Raw genomic sequence first — 18,728 nt, 5'->3', positions numbered from 1 at the left:
ACCATCAGAACATATCTTCAAAGCTATCAGCGCAAAGAAAAAAGCAACACGCCACTCCCGGGAGGGCTTGAACCTCGAACCTGTCGGTTAACAGCCGATCTCGCTAGCCAATTGCGCCACGGAGACAGTCCTGCTCCACTCTCACCACCATCACAACATATCTTCAAAGCTATCAGCCCAAAGAAAAAAAAAGCGCCGCACCACCACCGAGTGGGCTCGAACCTCCAACCTTTCGGTTAACAGCCGATCGCGCCAGCCAATTGCGCCACGGAGACAGTCGTGCTCCACTCTCCCCCCCGTCACAACATTTCTTCAGAGCTATCAGCCCAAAGAAAAAAAAGCGCCGCACCACCACCGAGTGGGCTCGAACCTTCAACCTTTCGGTTAACAGCCGATCGCGCTAGCCGATTGCGCCACGGAGACAGTCGTGCTCCACTCCCACCACCATCAGAACATATATTCAAAGCTATCAGCGCAAAAAAAAGCAACACACCACTCCCGGGAGAGCTCGAACCTCCAGCCTTTTGGTTAACAGCGGATCGCGCTAGCCAATTGCGCCACGGAGACAGTCCTGCTCCACTCTCACCACCGTCAGAACATTTGTTCAGAGCTATCAGCCCAGAGAAAAAGAAGCGCCGCACAACCATCGGGTGGGCTCGAACCTCCAACCTTTCGGTTAACAGCCCATCGCGCTAGCCAATTGCGCCACAGAGACAGTCATGCTCCACTCTCACCACCGTCAGAACATTTCTTCAGAGCTATCAGCCCAAAAAAAAAGCGCCGCACCACCACCGGGTGGGCTTGAACCTCGAACCTTTCGGTTAATAGCCCATCGCGCTAGCCAATTACGCCACGGAGACAGTCGTGCTCCACTCTCACCACCATCAGAACATATCTTCAAAGCTATCAGCGCAAAGAAAAAAGCAACACACCACTCCCGGGAGAGCTCGAACCTCCAACCTTTCGGTTAACAGATGATCGCGCTATCCAATTGCGCCACGGAGACCGTCCTGCTCCACTCTCACCACCGTCAGAACATTTCTTCAGAGCTATCAGCCCAAAGAAAAAAAGCGCCGCACCACCACCGGGTGGGCTCGAACCTCCAACCTTTTGGTTAACAGCCGATCGTGCTTGCCAATTGCGCCACGGAGAGAGTCGTGCTCCTTTCTCACCACCAACAGAACATATCTTCAAAGCTATCAGGGCAAAGAAAAAAAAGCGCCGCACCACCACCGGGTGGGCTCGAACCTCCAACCTTTCGGTTAATAGCCCATCGCGCCAGCCAATTGCGCCACGGAGACATTCGTGCTCCACTCTCACCACCGTCAGAACATTTCTTCAGAGCTATAAGCCCAAAGGAAAAAAAGTGCCGCACCACCACCGGGTGGGTTCGAGCGTCCAACCTTTCGGTTAATAGCACATCGCGCTAGCCAATTACGCCACGGAGACAGTCGTGCTCCACTCTCACCACCATCAGAACATATCTTCAAAGCTATCAGCGCAAAGAAAAAAGCAACACACCACTCCCGGGAGGGCTCGAACCTCCAACCTTTCGGTTAACAGCCGATCGCGCTAGCCAATTGCGCCAAGGAGACAGTCATGCTCCACTCTCACCACCGTGAGAACATTTCTCCAGAGCTATCAGCCCAAAGAAAAAGAAGCGCCGCACCACCTTCGGGTGGGCTCGAACCTCCAACCTTTCGGTTAACAGCCCATCGCGCTAGCCAATTGCGCCACGGAGACAGTCCTGCTCCACTCTCACTACCGTCAGAACATTTCTTCAGAGCTATCAGCCCAAAGGAAAAAAGCGCCGCACCACCACCGGGTGGGCTTGAACCTCCAACCTTTTCGTTAACAGCCGATCGCGCTAGCCAATTGCGCCACGGAGAGAGTCGTGCTCCTTTCTCACCACCAACAGAACATATCTTCAAAGCTATCAGCGCAAAGAAAAAAGAACACACCACTCCCGGGAGGGCTTGAACCTCGAAGCTTTCGGTTAACAGCCGATCGCGCTAGCCAATTGCGCCGCGGAGACAGTCATGCTCCACTCTCACCACCATCAGAACAAAAGCTATAAGCGCAAAGAAAAAAGCAACACACCACTCCCGAGAGGGCTCGAACCTCCAACTTTTCTGTTAACAGCCGATCGCGCTAGCAAATTGCGCCACGGAGACAGTCCTGCTCCACTCTCACCACCATCAGAACATATATTCAAAGCTATCAGACGAAAGAAAAAAAAGCGCCGCACCACCACCGGGTGGGCTCGAACCTCCAACCTTTCGGTTAACAGCCGATCGCGCTAGAGAATCGCGTAACGGAGACAGTCCCGCTCCACTCTCACCACCACCAGAACATATCTTCAGAGCTATCAGCCCAAAGAAAAAAAGCGCCGCACCACCACCGGGTGGGCTCAAACCTCCAACCTTTTGGTTAACAGCCGATCGCGCTAGCCAATTGCGCCACAGAGAGAGTCGTGCTCCTTTCTCACACCCAACAGAACATATCTCCAAAGCTATCAGCGCAAAGAAAAAAGCAACACACCACTCCCGGGAGGGCTCGAACCTCCAACATTTCGGTTAACAGCCGATCGCGCTAGCCACTTCCGCATCGGAGACAGTCCGGCTCCACTCTCACCACCGTCAGAACATTTCTTCAGAGCTATCAGCCCAAAGAAAAAAAAGCGCCGCACCACCATCGGGTGGGCTCGAACCTCCAACGTTTCGGTTAATAGCCAATCGCGCTAGCCAATTGCGCCACGGAGACAGTCGTGCTCCACTCTCACCACCGTCAGAACATTTCTTCAGAGCTATGAGCCCCCCAAAAAAAAGCGCCGCACCACCACCGGGTGGGCTCGAACCTCCAACCTTTCGGTTAACAGCCGATCGCGCTAGCCAATTGCGCCATGGAGACAGTCCTGTTCCACTCTCACCACCATCAGAACATATCTTCAAAGCTATCAGCCCAAAGAAAAAAAAGCAACACACCACTCCTGGGAGGGCTCGAACCTCCAACCTTTCAGTTAACAGCCCATCGCGCTAGCCAATTGCGCCACGGAGACAGTCGGGCTCCACTGTCACCACCATCACAACATATCTTCAAAGCTATCAGCCCAAAGAAAAAAAAGCATCACACCACCACCGCGTGGGCTCGAACCTCCAACCTTTCGGTTACCAGCCGATCGCGCTAGCCGATTGCGCCACGGAGACAGTCTTGCTCCACTCTCACCACCATCAGAACATATCTTCAAAGCTATCAGCCCAAAGAAAAAAAAGCAACACACCACTCCCGGGAGGGCTAGAACCTCCAACCTTTCAGTTAACAGCTGATCGCGCTAGCCAATCGCGCCACGGAGACAGTCATGCTCCACTCTCAGCACCGTCAGAACATTTCTTCAGAGCTATCAGCCCAAAGGAAAAAAAGCACCGCACCACCACCGGGTGGGCTCAAACCTCCAACCTTTTGGTTAGCACCCGATCGCGCTAGCCAATTGCGCAATGGAGAGAGTCGTGCTCCACTGTCACCACCAACAGAACATATCTTCAAAGCTACCAGCGCAAAGAAAAAAGCAACACACATCTCCCGGGAGGGCTTGAACCTCGAACCTTTCGGTTAACAGCCGATCTCGCTAGCCAATTGCGCCACGGAGACAGTCCTGCTCCACTCTCACCATCGTCAGAACATTTCTTCAGAGCTATCAGCCCAAAGAAAAAAAAGCGCCGCACCACCATCGGCTGGGCTCGAACCTCCAACCTTTCGGTTAACAGCCGATCGCGCCAGCCAATTGCGCCACGGAGACAGTCGTGGTCCACCCTCCTCCCCGTCAGAACATTTCTTCAGAGCTATCAGCCCAAAGAAAAAGAAGCGCCGCACCACCACCGGGTGGGCTTGAACCTCCAACTATTCGGTTAACAGCCGATCGCGCTAGCCAATTGCGCCACGGAGATAGTCGTGCTCCACTTCCACCACCATCAGAACATATCTTCAAAGCTATCAGCGCAAAAAAAGCAACACACCACTCCCGGGAGAGCTCGAACCTCCAACCTTTCGGTTAACAGCCGATCGCGCTAGCCAATTGCGCCACGGAGACAGTCCTGCTCCACTCTCACCATCGTCAGAACATTTCTTCAGAGCTATCAGCCCAAAGAAAAAAAAGCGCCGCACCACCATCGGGTGGGCTCGAACCTCCAACCTTTCAGTTAACAGCCCATCGCGCTAGCCAATTACGCCACGGAGACAGTCGTGCTCCACCCTCACCACCATCAGAACATATCTTCAAAGCTATAAGGGCAAAGAAAAAAAGCAACACACCACTCCCGGGAGGGCTCGAACCTCCAACCTTTCGGTTAACAGCCGAACGCGCTAGCCGATTGCGCCACGGAGACAGTCGTGCTCCACTCCCACCACCATCAGAACATATCTTCAAAGCTATCAGCGCAAAGAAAAAAGCAACACACCACTCCCGGGAGGGCTTGAACCTCGAACCTGTCGGTTAACAGCCGATCTCGCTAGCCAATTGCGCCACGGAGACAGTCCTGCTCCACTCTCACCACCATCACAACATATCTTCAAAGCACTCAGCCCAAAGAAAAAAAAAGCGCCGCACCACCACCGAGTGGGCTCGAACCTCCAACCTTTCGGTTAACAGCCGATCGCGCCAGCCAATTGCGCCACGGAGACAGTCGTGCTCCACTCTCCCCCCCGTCAGAACATTTCTTCAGAGCTATCAGCCCAAAGGAAAAAAAGCGCCGCACCACCACCGAGTGGGCTCGAACCTCCAACCTTTCGGTTAACAGCCGATCACGCTAGCCGATTGCGCCACGGAGACAGTCGTGCTCCACTCCCACCACCATCAGAACATATATTCAAAGCTATCAGCGCAAAAAAAAGCAACACACCACTCCCGGGAGAGCTCGAACCTCCAGCCTTTCGGTTAACAGCCGATCGCGCTAGCCAATTGCGCCACGGAGAGAGTCGTGCTCTTTTCTCACCACCAACAGAACATATCTTCAATGCTATCAGGGCAAAGAAAAAAAAGCGCCGCACCACCACCGGGTGGGCTTGAACCTCCAACCTTTCGGTTAATAGCCCATCGCGCTAGCCAATTGCGCCACGGAGACAGTCGTGCTCCACTCTCACACCGTCAGAACATTTCTTCAGAGCTATAAGCCCAAAGGAAAAAAAGTGCCGCACCACCACCGGGTGGGTTCGAGCGTCCAACCTTTCGGTTAATAGCCCATTGCGCTAGCCAATTACGCCACGGAGACAGTCGTGCTCCACTCTCACCACCATCAGAACATATCTTCAAAGCTATCAGCGCAAAGAAAAAAGCAACACACCACTCCCGGGAGGGCTCGAACCTCCAACCTTTAGGTTAACAGCCGATCGCGCTAGCCAATTGCGCCAAGGAGACAGTCGTGCTCCACTCTCACCACCATCAGAACATATCTTCAAAGGTATCAGCCCAAAGAAAAAAAAGCGCCGCACCACCACCGAGTGGGCTCGAACCTCCAACCTTTCGGTTATCTGCCGAACGTGCTAGCCAATTGCGCCAAGGAGGCAGTCGTGCTCCACTCTCACCACCGTCAGAACATTTCTTCAGAGCTATGAGCCAAAAGAAAAAAAGCGCCGCACCACCATCGGGTGGGCTCGAACCTCCAACCTTTCGGTTAACAGCCAATCGCGCTAGCCAATTGTGCCACGGAGACAGTCGTGCTCCACTCTCACCACCGTCAGAACATTTCTTCAGAGCTAACAGCCCAAAGAAAAAAAAGCGCCGCACCACCACCAGGTGGGCTCGAACCTCCAAACTTTCGGTTAACAGCCGATCGCGCTAGCCAATTGCGCCATGGACACAGTCCTGCTCCACTCTCACCACCATCAGAACATATCTTTAAAGCTATCAGCCCAAAGAAAAAAAAGCAACATACCATTACTGGGTGGGCTCGAACCTCCAACCTTTCAGTTAACAGCCCATCGCGCTAGCCCATTGCGCCACGGAGAGAGTCGTGCTCCACTTTCACCACCATCAGAACATATCTTCAAAGCTATCAGCGCAAAGAAAAAAGCAACGCACCACTCCCGGTAGGGCTCGAACCTCCAACATTTCGGTTAACAGCCGATCGCGCTAGCCAATTGCGCCAAGGAGACAGTCATGCTCCACTCTCACCACCGTCAGAACAATTCTTCAGAGCTATCAGCCCAAAGGAAAAAAAGCGCCGCACCACCACCGGGTGGGCTCAAACCTCCAACCATTTGGTTAACACCCGATCGCGCTAGCCAATTGTGCAACGGAGAGAGTCGTGCTCCACTCTCACCACCAACAGAACATATCTTCAAAGCTATCAGCGCAAAGAAAAAAGCAACACACCACTCCCGGGAGGGCTTGAACCTCGAACCTTTCGGTTAACAGCCGATCTCGCTAGCCAATTCCGCCACGGAGACAGTCCTGCTCCACTCTCACCAACATCAGAACATATCTTAAAGGCTATCAGCCCAAAGAAAAAAAAAGCGCCGCACCACCACCGAGTGGGCTCGAACCTCCAACCTTTCGGTTAACAGCCGATCGCGCCAGCCAATTGCGCCACGGAGACAGTCGTGGTCCACCCTCCTCCCCGTCAGAACATTTCTTCAGAGCTATCAGCCCAAAGAAAAAGAAGCGCCGCACAACCACCGGGTGGGCTTGAACCTCCAACTATTCGGTTAACAGCCGATCGCGCTAGCCAATTGCGCCACAGAGATATTCGTGCTCCACTTCCACCACCATCAGAACATATCTTCAAAGCTATCAGCGCAAAAAAAAAGCAACACACCACTCCCGGGAGAGCTCGAACCTCCAACCTTTCAGTTAACAGCCCATCGCGCTAGCCAATTACGCCACGGAGACAGTCGTGCTCCACTCTCACCACCATCAGAACATATCTTCAAAGCTATAAGGGCAAAGAAAAAAAGCAACACACCACTCCCGGGAGGGCTCGAACCTCCAACCTTTCGGTTAACAGCCGAACGCGCTAGCCAATTGCGCCACGCAGACAGTCGTGCTCCACTCCCACCACCATCAGAACATATCTTCAAAGCTATCAGCGCAAAGAAAAAAGCAACACACCACTCCCGGAAGAGCTCGAACCTCCAACCTTTCAGTTAACAGCCCATAGCGCTAGCCAATTGCGCCACGGAGACAGTCGTGCTCCACTCTCACCACCATCACAACATATCTTCAAAGCTATCAGCCCAAAGGAAAAAAAGCACCGCACCACCACCGGGTGGGCTTGAACCTCGAACTATTCGGTTAACAGCCGATCGCGCTAGCCAATTGCGCCACGGAGATAGTCGTGCTCAACTTCCACCACCATCAGAACATATCTTCAAAGCTATCAGCGCAAAAAAAAGCAACACACCACTCCCGGGAGAGCTCGAACCTCCAACCTTTCGGTTAACTGCCGAACGTGCTAGCCGATTGCGCCAAGGAGACATGCATGCTCCACTCTCACCACCGTCAGAACATTTCTTCAGAGCTATCAGCCAAAAGAAATAAGCGCCGCACCACCTTCGGGTGGGCTCGAACCTCCAACCTTTCGGTTAACAGCCAATCGCGCTAGCCAATTGTGCCACGGAGACAGTCGTGCTCCACTCTCACCACCGTCAGAACATTTCTTCAGAGCTATCAGCCCAAAGAAAATAAAGCGCTGCACCACCACCGAGTGGGCTCGAACCTCCAACCTTTCGGTTAACAGCCGATCGCGCTAGCCGATTGTGCCATGGAGACAGTCGTGCTCCACTCCCACCACCATCAGAACATATCTTCAAAGCTATCAGCGCAAAGAAAAAAGCAACACACCACTCCCGGGAGGGCTTGAACCTCGAACTTTTCGGTTAACAGCCGATCTCGCTAGCCAATTGCGCCACGGAGACAGTCCTGCTCCACTCTCACCACCATCAGAACATATCTTCAAAGGTATCAGCCCAAAGAAAAAAAAGCGCCGCACCACCACCGAGTGGGCTCGAACCTCCAACCTTTCGGTTGTCTGCCGAACGTGCTAGCCAATTGCGCCAAGGAGACAGTCGTGCTCCACTCTCACCACCGTCAGAACATTTCTTCAGAGCTATGAGCCAAAAGAAAAAAAGCGCCGCTCCACCATCGGGTGGGCTCGAACCTCCAACCTTTCGGTTAACCGCCAATCGCGCTAGCCAATTGTGCCACAGAGACAGTCGTGCTCCACTCTCACCACCGTCAGAACATTTCTTCAGAGCTAACAGCCCAAAGAAAAAAAAGCGCCGCACCACCACCAGGTGGGCTCGAACCTCCAAACTTTCGGTTAACAGCCGATCGCGCTAGCCAATTGCGCCAGGGAGACAGTCCTGCTCCACTCTCACCACCATCAGAACATATCTTTAAAGCTATCAGCCCAAAGAAAAAAAAAGCAACATACCATTACTGGGTGGGCTCGACCCTCCAACCTTTCAGTTAACAGCCCATCGCGCTAGCCAATTGCGCCACGGAGAGAGTCGTGCTCCACTCTCACCACCATCAGAACGTATCTTCAAAGCTATCAGCGCAAAGAAAAAAGCAACGCACCACTCCCGGTAGGGCTCGAACCTCCAACCTTTCGGTTAACAGCCGATCGCGCTAGCCAATTGCGCCAAGGAGACAGTCATGCTCCACTCTCACCACCGTCAGAACAATTCTTCAGAGCTATCAGCCCAAAGGAAAAAAAGCGCCGCACCACCACCGGGTGGGCTCAAACCTCCCACCTTTTGGTTAACACCCGATCACGCTAGCCAATTGTGCAACGTAGAGAGTCGTGCTCCACTCTCACCACCAACAGAACATATCTTCAAAGCTATCAGCGCAAAGAAAAAAGCAACACACCACTCCCGGGAGGGCTTGAACCTCGAACCTTTCCGTTAACAGCCGATCTCGCTAGCCAATTCCGCCACGGAGACAGTCCTGCTCCACTCTCACCAACATCAGAACATATCTTAAAGGCTATCAGCCCAAAGAAAAAAAAAGCGCCGCACCACCACCGAGTGGGCTCGAACCTCCAACCTTTCGGTTAACAGCCGATCGCGCCAGCCAATTGCGCCACGGAGACAGTCGTGGTCCACCCTCCTCCCCGTCAGAACATTTCTTCAGAGCTATCAGCCCAAAGAAAAAGAAGCGCCGCACAACCACCGGGTGGGCTTGAACCTCCAACTATTCGGTTAACAGCCGATCGCGCTAGCCAATTGCGCCACGGAGATAGTCGTGCTCCACTTCCACCACCATCAGAACATATCTTCAAAGCTATCAGCGCAAAAAAAAGCAACACACCACTCCCGGGAGAGCTCGAACCTCCAGCCTTTCGGTTAACAGCCGATCGCGCTAGCCAATTGTGCTACGGAGACAGTCCTGCTCCACTCTCACCATCGTCAGAACATTTCTTCAGAGCTATCAGCCCAAAGAAAAAAAAGAGCCGCACCACCATCGGGTAGGCTCGAACCTCCAACCTTTCAGTTAACAGCCCATCGCGGTAGCCAATTGCGCCACGGAGACAGTCGTGCTCCACTCTCACCACCAACAGAACATATCTTCAAAGCTATCAGCGCAAAGAAAAAAGCAACACACCACTCCCGGGAGGGCTCGAACCTCCAACCTTTAGGTTAACAGCCGATCGCGCTAGCCAATTGCGCCAAGGAGACAGTCGTGCTCCACTCTCACCACCGTCAGAACAATTCTCCAGAGCTATCAGCCCAAAGAAAAAAAAGCGCCGCACCACCACCGGGTGGGCTCGAACCTCCAACCTTTTGGTTAACACCCGATCGCGCTAGCCGATTGCGCAACGGAGAAAGTCGTGCTCCACTCTCACCACCAACAGAACATTTCTTCAGAGCTATCAGCGCAAAGAAAAAAGCAACACACCACTCCCGGGAGGGCTTGAACCTCGAACCTTTCGGTTAACAGCCGATCTCGCTAGCCAATTGCGCCACGGAGACAGTCCTGCTCCACTCTCACCACCATCAGAACATATCTTCAAAGGTATCAGCCCAAAGAAAAAAAAGCGCCGCACCACCACCGAGTGGGCTCGAACCTCCAACCTTTCGGTTATCTGCCGAACGTGCTAGCCAATTGCGCCAAGGAGACAGTCGTGCTCCACTCTCACCACCGTCAGAACATTTCTTCAGAGCTATGAGCCAAAAGAAAAAAAGCGCCGCACCACCATCGGGTGGGCTCGAACCTCCAACCTTTTGGTTAACAGCCAATCGCGCTAGCCAATTGTGCCACGGAGACAGTCGTGCTCCACTCTCACCACCGTCAGAACATTTCTTCAGAGCTAACAGCCCAAAGAAAAAAAAGCGCCGCACCACCACCAGGTGGGCTCGAACCTCCAAACTTTCGGTTAACAGCCGATCGCGCTAGCCAATTGCGCCATGGAGACAGTCCTGCTCCACTCTCACCACCATCAGAACATATCTTTAAAGCTATCAGCCCAAAGAAAAAAAAGCAACATACCATTACTGGGTGGGCTCGAACCTCCAACCTTTCAGTTAACAGCCCATCGCGCTAGCCAATTGCGCCACGGAGAGAGTCGTGCTCCACTCTCACCACCATCAGAACATATCTTCAAAGCTATCAGCGCAAAGAAAAAAGCAACGCACCACTCCCGGTAGGGCTCGAACCTCCAACCTTTCGGTTAACAGCCGATCGCGCTAGCCAATTGCGCCAAGGAGACAGTCATGCTCCACTCTCACCAGCGTCAAAACAATTCTTCAGAGCTATCAGCCCAAAGAAAAAAAAGCGCCGCACCACCACCGGGTGGGCTCAAACCTCCAACCATTTGGTTAACACCCGATCGCGCTAGCCAATTGTGCAACGGAGAGAGTCGTGCTCCACTCTCACCACCAACAGAACATATCTTCAAAGCTATCAGCGCAAAGAAAAAAGCAACACACCACTCCCGGGAGGGCTCGAACCTCGAACCTTTCGGTTAACAGCCGATATCGCTAGCCAATTCCGCCACGGAGACAGTCCTGCTCCACTCTCACCAACATCAGAACATATCTTAAAGGCTATCAGCCCAAAGAAAAAAAAGCGCCGCACCACCACCGAGTGGGCTCGAACCTCCAACCTTTCGGTTAACAGCCAATCGCGCTAGCCAATTGTGCCACGGAGACAGTCGTGCACCACTCTCACCACCGTCAGAACATTTCTTCAGAGCTATCAGCCCAAAGAAAAAAAAGCGCTGCACCACCACCGAGTGGGCTCGAACCTCCAACCTTTCGGTTAACAGCTGATCGCGCTAGCCGATTGTGCCATGGAGACAGTCGTGCTCCACTCCCACCACCATCAGAACATATCTTCAAAGCTATCAGCGCAAAGAAAAAAGCAACACACCACTCCCGGGAGGGCTTGAACCTCGAACCTGTCGGTTAACAGCCGATCTCGCTAGCCAATTGCGCCACGGAGACAGTCCTGCTCCACTCTCACCACCATCACAACATATCTTCAAAGCTATCAGCCCAAAGAAAAAAAAGCGCCGCACCACCACCGAGTGGGCTCGAACCTCCAACCTTTCGGTTAACCGCCGATCGCGCCAGCCAATTGCGCCACGGAGACAGTCGTGCTCCACTCTCCCCCCCGTCACAACATTTCTTCAGAGCTATCAGCCCAAAGAAAAAAAAGAGCCGCACCACCACCGAGTGGGCTCGAACCTTCAACCTTTCGGTTAACAGCCGATCGAGCTAGCCGATTGCGCCACGGAGACAGTCGTGCTCCACTCCCACCACCATCAGAACATATATTCAAAGCTATCAGCGCAAAAAAAAGCAACACACCACTCCCGGGAGAGCTCGAACCTCCAGCCTTTTGGTTAACAGCGGATCGCGCTAGCCAATTGCGCCACGGAGACAGTCCTGCTCCTCTCTAACCACCGTCAGAACATTTCTTCAGAGCTATCAGCCCAGAGAAAAAGAAGCGCCGCACCACCTTCGGGTGGGCTCGAACCTCCAACCTTTCGGTTAACAGCCAATCGCGCTAGCCAATTGTGCCACGGAGACAGTCGTGCTCCACTCTCACCACCGTCAGAACATTTCTTCAGAGCTATCAGCCCAAAGAAAAAAAAGCAACACACCACTCCCGGGAGGGCTTGAACCTCGAACCTTTCGGTTAACAGCCGATCTCGCTAGCCATTTGCGCCACGGAGACAGTCCTGCTCCACTCTCACCACCATCAGAACATATCTTCAAAGGTATCAGCCCAAAGAAAAAAAAGCGCCGCACCACCACCGAGTGGGCTCGAACCTCCAACCTTTCGGTTGTCTGCCGAACGTGCTAGCCAATTGCGCCAAGGAGACAGTCGTGCTCCACTCTCACCACCGTCAGAACATTTCTTCAGAGCTATGAGCCAAAAGAAAAAAAGCGCCGCACCACCATCGGGTGGGCTCGAACCTCCAACCTTTCGGTTAACAGCCAATCGCGCTAGCCAATTGTGCCACGGAGACAGTCGTGCTCCACTCTCACCACCGTCAGAACATTTCTTCAGAGCTAACAGCCCAAAGAAAAAAAAGCGTCGCACCACCACCAGGTGGGCTCGAACCTCCAAACTTTCGGTTAACAGCCGATCGCGCTAGCCAATTGCGCCATGGAGACAGTCCTGCTCCACTCTCACTACCATCAGAACATATCTTTAAAGCTATCAGCCCAAAGAAAAAAAAAGCAACATACCATTACTGGGTGGGCTCGAACCTCCAACCTTTCAGTTAACAGCCCATCGCGCTAGCCAATTGCGCCACGGAGAGAGTCGTGCTCCACTCTCACCACCATCAGAACATATCTTCAAAGCTATCAGTGCAAAGAAAAAAGCAACGCACCACCACCGAGTGGGCTCGAACCTCCAACCTTTCGGTTATCTGCCGAACGTGCTAGCCAATTGCGCCAAGGAGACAGTCGTGCTCCACTCTCACCACCGTCAGAACATTTCTTCAGAGCTATGAGCCAAAAGAAAAAAAGCGCCGCACCACCATCGGGTGGGCTCGAACCTCCAACCTTTTGGTTAACAGCCAATCGCGCTAGCCAATTGTGCCACGGAGACAGTCGTGCTCCACTCTCACCACCGTCAGAACATTTCTTCAGAGCTAACAGCCCAAAGAAAAAAAAGCGCCGCACCACCACCAGGTGGGCTCGAACCTCCAAACTTTCGGTTAACAGCCGATCGCGCTAGCCAATTGCGCCATGGAGACAGTCCTGCTCCACTCTCACCACCATCAGAACATATCTTTAAAGCTATCAGCCCAAAGAAAAAAAAAGCAACATACCATTACTGGGTGGGCTCGAACCTCCAACCTTTCAGTTAACAGCCCATCGCGCTAGCCAATTGCGCCACGGAGAGAGTCGTGCTCCACTCTCACCACCATCAGAACATATCTTCAAAGCTATCAGCGCAAAGAAAAAAGCAACGCACCACTCCCGGTAGGGCTCGAACCTCCAACCTTTCGGTTAACAGCCGATCGCGCTAGCCAATTGCGCCAAGGAGACAGTCATGCTCCACTCTCACCACCGTCAAAACAATTCTTCAGAGCTATCAGCCCAAAGAAAAAAAAGCGCCGCACCACCACCGGGTGGGCTCAAACCTCCAACCATTTGGTTAACACCCGATCGCGCTAGCCAATTGTGCAACGGAGAGAGTCGTGCTCCACTCTCACCACCAACAGAACATATCTTCAAAGCTATCAGCGCAAAGAAAAAAGCCACACACCACTCCCGGGAGGGCTTGAACCTCGAACCTTTCGGTTAACAGCCGATCTCGCTAGCCAATTCCGCCACGGAGACAGTCCTGCTCCACTCTCACCAACATCAGAACATATCTTAAAGGCTATCAGCCCAAAGAAAAAAAAAGCGCCGCACCACCACCGAGTGGGCTCGAACCTCCAACCTTTCGGTTAACAGCCGATCGCGCCAGCCAATTGCGCCACGGAGACAGTCGTGCTCCACTCTCACCACCATCAGAACATATCTTCAAAGCTATAAGGGCAAAGAAAAAAAGCAACACACCACTCCCGGGAGGGCTCGAACCTCCAACCTTTCGGTTAACAGCCGAACGCGCTAGCCAATTGCGCCACGCAGACAGTCGTGCTCCACTCCCACCACCATCAGAACATATCTTCAAAGCTATCAGCGCAAAGAAAAAAGCAACACACCACTCCCGGAAGAGCTCGAACCTCCAACCTTTCAGTTAACAGCCCATAGCGCTAGCCAATTGTCCCACGGAGACAGTCGTGCTCCACTCTCACCACCATCACAACATATCTTCAAAGCTATCAGCCCAAAGGAAAAAAAGCACCGCACCACCACCGGGTGGGCTTGAACCTCCAACTATTCGGTTAACAGCCGATCGCGCTAGCCAATTGCGCCACGGAGATAGTCGTGCTCAACTTCCACCACCATCAGAACATATCTTCAAAGCTATCAGCGCAAAAAAAAGCAACACACCACTCCCGGGAGAGCTCGAACCTCCAACCTTTCGGTTAACTGCCGAACGTGCTAGCCGATTGCGCCAAGGAGACATGCATGCTCTACTCTCACCACCGTCAGAACATTTCTTCAGAGCTATCAGCCAAAAGAAAAAAGCGCCGCACCACCTTCGGGTGGGCTCGAACCTCCAACCTTTCGGTTAACAGCCAATCGCGCTAGCCAATTGTGCCACGGAGACAGTCGTGCACCACTCTCAACACCGTCAGAACATTTCTTCAGAGCTATCAGCCCAAAGAAAAAAAAGCGCTGCACCACCACCGAGTGGGCTCGAACCTCCAACCTTTCGGTTAACAGCTGATCGCGCTAGCCGATTGTGCCATGGAGACAGTCGTGCTCCACTCCCACCACCATCAGAACATATCTTCAAAGCTATCAGCGCAAAGAAAAAAGCAACACACCACTCCCGGGAGGGCTTGAACCTCGAACCTGTCGGTTAACAGCCGATCTCGCTAGCCAATTGCGCCACGGAGACAGTCCTGCTCCACTCTCACCACCATCACAACATATCTTCAAAGCTATCAGCCCAAAGAAAAAAAAGCGCCGCACCACCACCGAGTGGGCTCGAACCTCCAACCTTTCGGTTAACAGCCGATCGCGCCAGCCAATTGCGCCACGGAGACAGTCGTGCTCCACTCTCCCCCCCGTCACAACATTTCTTCAGAGCTATCAGCCCAAAGAAAAAAAAGAGCCGCACCACCACCGAGTGGGCTCGAACCTTCAACCTTTCGGTTAACAGCCGATCGAGCTAGCCGATTGCGCCACGGAGACAGTCGTGCTCCACTCCCACCACCATCAGAACATATATTCAAAGCTATCAGCGCAAAAAAAGCAACACACCACTCCCGGGAGAGCTCGAACCTCCAGCCTTTTGGTTAACAGCGGATCGCGCTAGCCAATTGCGCCACGGAGACAGTCCTGCTCCACTCTAACCACCGTCAGAACATTTCTTCAGAGCTATCAGCCCAGAGAAAAAGAAGCGCCGCACGACCTTCGGGTGGGCTCGAACCTCCAATCTTTCGGTTAACAGCCAATCGCGCTAGCCAATTGTGCCACGGAGACAGTCGTGCTCCACTCTCACCACCGTCAGAACATTTCTTCAGAGCTATCAGCCCAAAGAAAAAAAAGCAACACACCACTCCCGGGAGGGCTTGAACCTCGAACCTTTCGGTTAACAGCCGATCTCGCTAGCCATTTGCGCCACGGAGACAGTCCTGCTCCACTCTCACCACCATCAGAACATATCTTCAAAGGTATCAGCCCAAAGAAAAAAAAGCGCCGCACCACCACCGAGTGGGCTCGAACCTCCAACCTTTCGGTTGTCTGCCGAACGTGCTAGCCAATTGCGCCAAGGAGACAGTCGTGCTCCACTCTCACCACCGTCAGAACATTTCTTCAGAGCTATGAGCCAAAAGAAAAAAAGCGCCGCACCACCATCGGGTGGGCTCGAACCTCCAACCTTTCGGTTAACAGCCAATCGCGCTAGCCAATTGTGCCACGGAGACAGTCGTGCTCCACTCTCACCACCGTCAGAACATTTCTTCAGAGCTAACAGCCCAAAGAAAAAAAAGCGTCGCACCACCACCAGGTGGGCTCTAACCTCCAAACTTTCGGTTAACAGCCGATCGCGCTAGCCAATTGCGCCATGGAGACAGTCCTGCTCCACTCTCACTACCATCAGAACATATCTTTAAAGCTATCAGCCCAAAGAAAAAAAAAGCAACATACCATTACTGGGTGGGCTCGAACCTCCAACCTTTCAGTTAACAGCCCATCGCGCTAGCCAATTGCGCAACGGAGAGAGTCGTGCTCCACTCTCACCACCATCAGAACATATTATTACGAGGCAGTGGGCATGGCTCTACCGTCGTGGACAACAGTTCGATGAAAAAGAAGTGGACTCGCCGCGCGAGAGACTGGCAGCTCTGAAGCGTCACTTTGGCATGTAAATATAGGAAATACGCTCATTCCTCTCTTCCGTGTGTTTGCGAGCTCCGTAACAAATTGGTGGGAGTGCTGGGTAACGAAGCGCCATACAACGGAGCTCCGCAGTGGTCGTCAAATCGGAGTTTCCGTGATGGAACACGGGACTGATCCCACGGCCACCTCTCCATCGGCTTCGGCGACGCCCGCACCATCCACGGCAACGCCTCCACTGGCCCCACCCCCACCCACGTACGTGCTGACGCATCCGAAGCATCCTGGAACGTTCTGCGGTACGGACCAAGTTGATGTCGACGACTGGATAGCCGACTACGAACGCACCAGTGCTCTCAACCGGTATGATCCGACTCTTATGCTGGCCAATGTGCTGTTTTACCTGAAAGGCACGGCCAAAGTCTGGTACGAGAACCATGAGGAGGAGATCGGCAGTTGGGACACCTTCAAGGAAAAGCTTCGCGACTTATTTGGGAAGCCCATCGGTCGAAAGGCGGCTGCAAAGAAGGAGTTGTCTATACGTGCTCAGACGTCCACAGAGCCGTATATCTCATATATACAGGACGTGCTGGCTCTATGTCGTAAAGTTGACAACGACATGTCGGAGTCTGACAAGGTTGGCCACGTCCTCAAGGGCATAGCGGACGACGCGTTCAACCTGCTAATGTGCCGGAACTGTGCGACCGTCGACGAAATTATTGAGGAATGCCGGCGTTTTGAACTGGCCAAAAGCAGGCGGATTTCAAGATCATTTACTCGACTGCCGAACACCGCAGCGACGTCCTCCTGCGAAGATGGACTGTCCTCCCATCGGCAGTCTTCACCAGCGTCTGAAATTACGCGAATTGTCCGGCGGGAAATCGAAGCAATTACACCTACTCTTCCCGCCAACGGCCACGTCGATTTGCAAGTACCTCAGGTTTGCTTGGTACAGTCGATTGTGCGGGAAGAACTGAGCAATTTGGGCTTCGATGTCTGCGCCGTTGCTCAGTCTCGACCAATTGGCTTCCGTTCAAGGTCGCCGCCTCGCCCCAGGTCACCACCCCAAGAAAGGTCTTATCCACGCTCTCGCAATCCGGCCGAATGGAGAACTGCGGATGATCGGCCGATCTGCTTTAACTGCCGCCGCATAGGTCACGTCGCACGGTATTGCCACAACCATTGGTCTTCGTCCCGAAACCAGTATAACACTGCTCGCCGCACCGATAGCTACCGTCGTTTCCAACCTCCTGAGCCGATCGCCGACAACTACCGCCGGCCTCTGCCCGTCGATTCCTACGCCTGCGATGCCCCTGATACGCAGCACAGCCGCTCACCGTCGCCTCGACGTCACCAGTCTCGTTCGCCGCCAGGACGTCGACCGTCGTCCCCTTCTCCTCTACGACGACGCCCGACCTCCCCGCTCAATTCTCACCAGGGAAACTAAGCGGTGCAGCTCTTGGAGGTGAAGCTGCATCCTCGGTACCGACCTCAAATCCTCTCCTTGTACTGCCGACACGACGAAATTTGATCGACGTCGACGTTGACGGCCTGACTGTTTCTGCACTTGTTGACACTGGGGCGCATATTTCTGTGATGAGTGCCCGACTTCGTCGCCGCCTGAAGAAAGTGCTCACACCGGCTGCCCCTGGCGTTATTCGTGTCGCCGACGGAAGAAGTCTTGCCATCACAGGAATGTGCACAGCACGCATCACTATCGCCGATCACCCCACATCTGTTCTCTTTGCAGTTATTGAGCAGTGCCCAAATGACCTAATTCTTGGTTTAGATTTCTTGTCCACCCATGCTGCTCTCATCGACTGTGCAACCGGCGTTCTTCAACTTGAACTGCCTCGACTTGGACCTGTGCCGTCCTCACCGTCACACCGCTTGTGCGCTGTTGATTATGTTCGGCTGTCACCGCAAGCCACCACGTGTGTTGCCTTAACGATATCACCAGCTCTTCCTGACGGTGACTACATAGTGTCTCCATTGGTGGATGTGCTCTTGGCTCGAAGTGTTGCTGTGCCGCATACAATCGTGACTATTGTGGACAACTACGTTCAGCTTCCGCTCCTTAACTTCAGTAGTTCGACCCAAGTTCTCCCGCAAGGCATTTCGTTAGCCCACGTTTCCCCACTTGATGCATGTAGCATCGTGGCATTGGACCCTGAAGACTGTTCGTCCCCTACTGCAGCCAGCCGAGCAAACGCACCTAGCGACGAAATCACGATGATGATCGCCCCTGATCTTCTGCCCTGTCAGTTGGCGCAACTTCACCACGTTCTGACTACCTACCGAGATATTTTCGA

The 18,728-nt window shown here is 53.3% G+C and overlaps 3 non-coding genes across 3 annotated transcripts; all 3 read right to left on the bottom strand.

Annotated features, from left to right (window-relative positions):
* Positions 1-4,308: 4,308 nt before the first annotated feature.
* TRNAN-GUU (transfer RNA asparagine (anticodon GUU)) lies at positions 4,309-4,385 on the bottom strand. The gene has a single exon. It is a non-coding gene; the product is annotated as a tRNA-Asn (tRNA).
* A 2,571-nt stretch (positions 4,386-6,956) lies between these two features.
* Positions 6,957-7,026, bottom strand: TRNAN-GUU (transfer RNA asparagine (anticodon GUU)). Its single transcript has one exon. It is a non-coding gene; the product is annotated as a tRNA-Asn (tRNA).
* A 6,996-nt stretch (positions 7,027-14,022) lies between these two features.
* TRNAN-GUU (transfer RNA asparagine (anticodon GUU)) lies at positions 14,023-14,092 on the bottom strand. The gene has a single exon. It is a non-coding gene; the product is annotated as a tRNA-Asn (tRNA).
* Between the last annotated feature and the right edge of the window lie 4,636 nt (positions 14,093-18,728).

The sequence above is a fragment of the Rhipicephalus microplus genome, unplaced genomic scaffold (assembly GCF_043290135.1).
Source record: "Rhipicephalus microplus isolate Deutch F79 unplaced genomic scaffold, USDA_Rmic scaffold_69, whole genome shotgun sequence".
NCBI lineage: Eukaryota > Metazoa > Arthropoda > Arachnida > Ixodida > Ixodidae > Rhipicephalus > Rhipicephalus microplus.
Note: the sequence above shows the minus strand (reverse complement) of the source record. Positions and strands in the feature narration are given on the sequence as shown.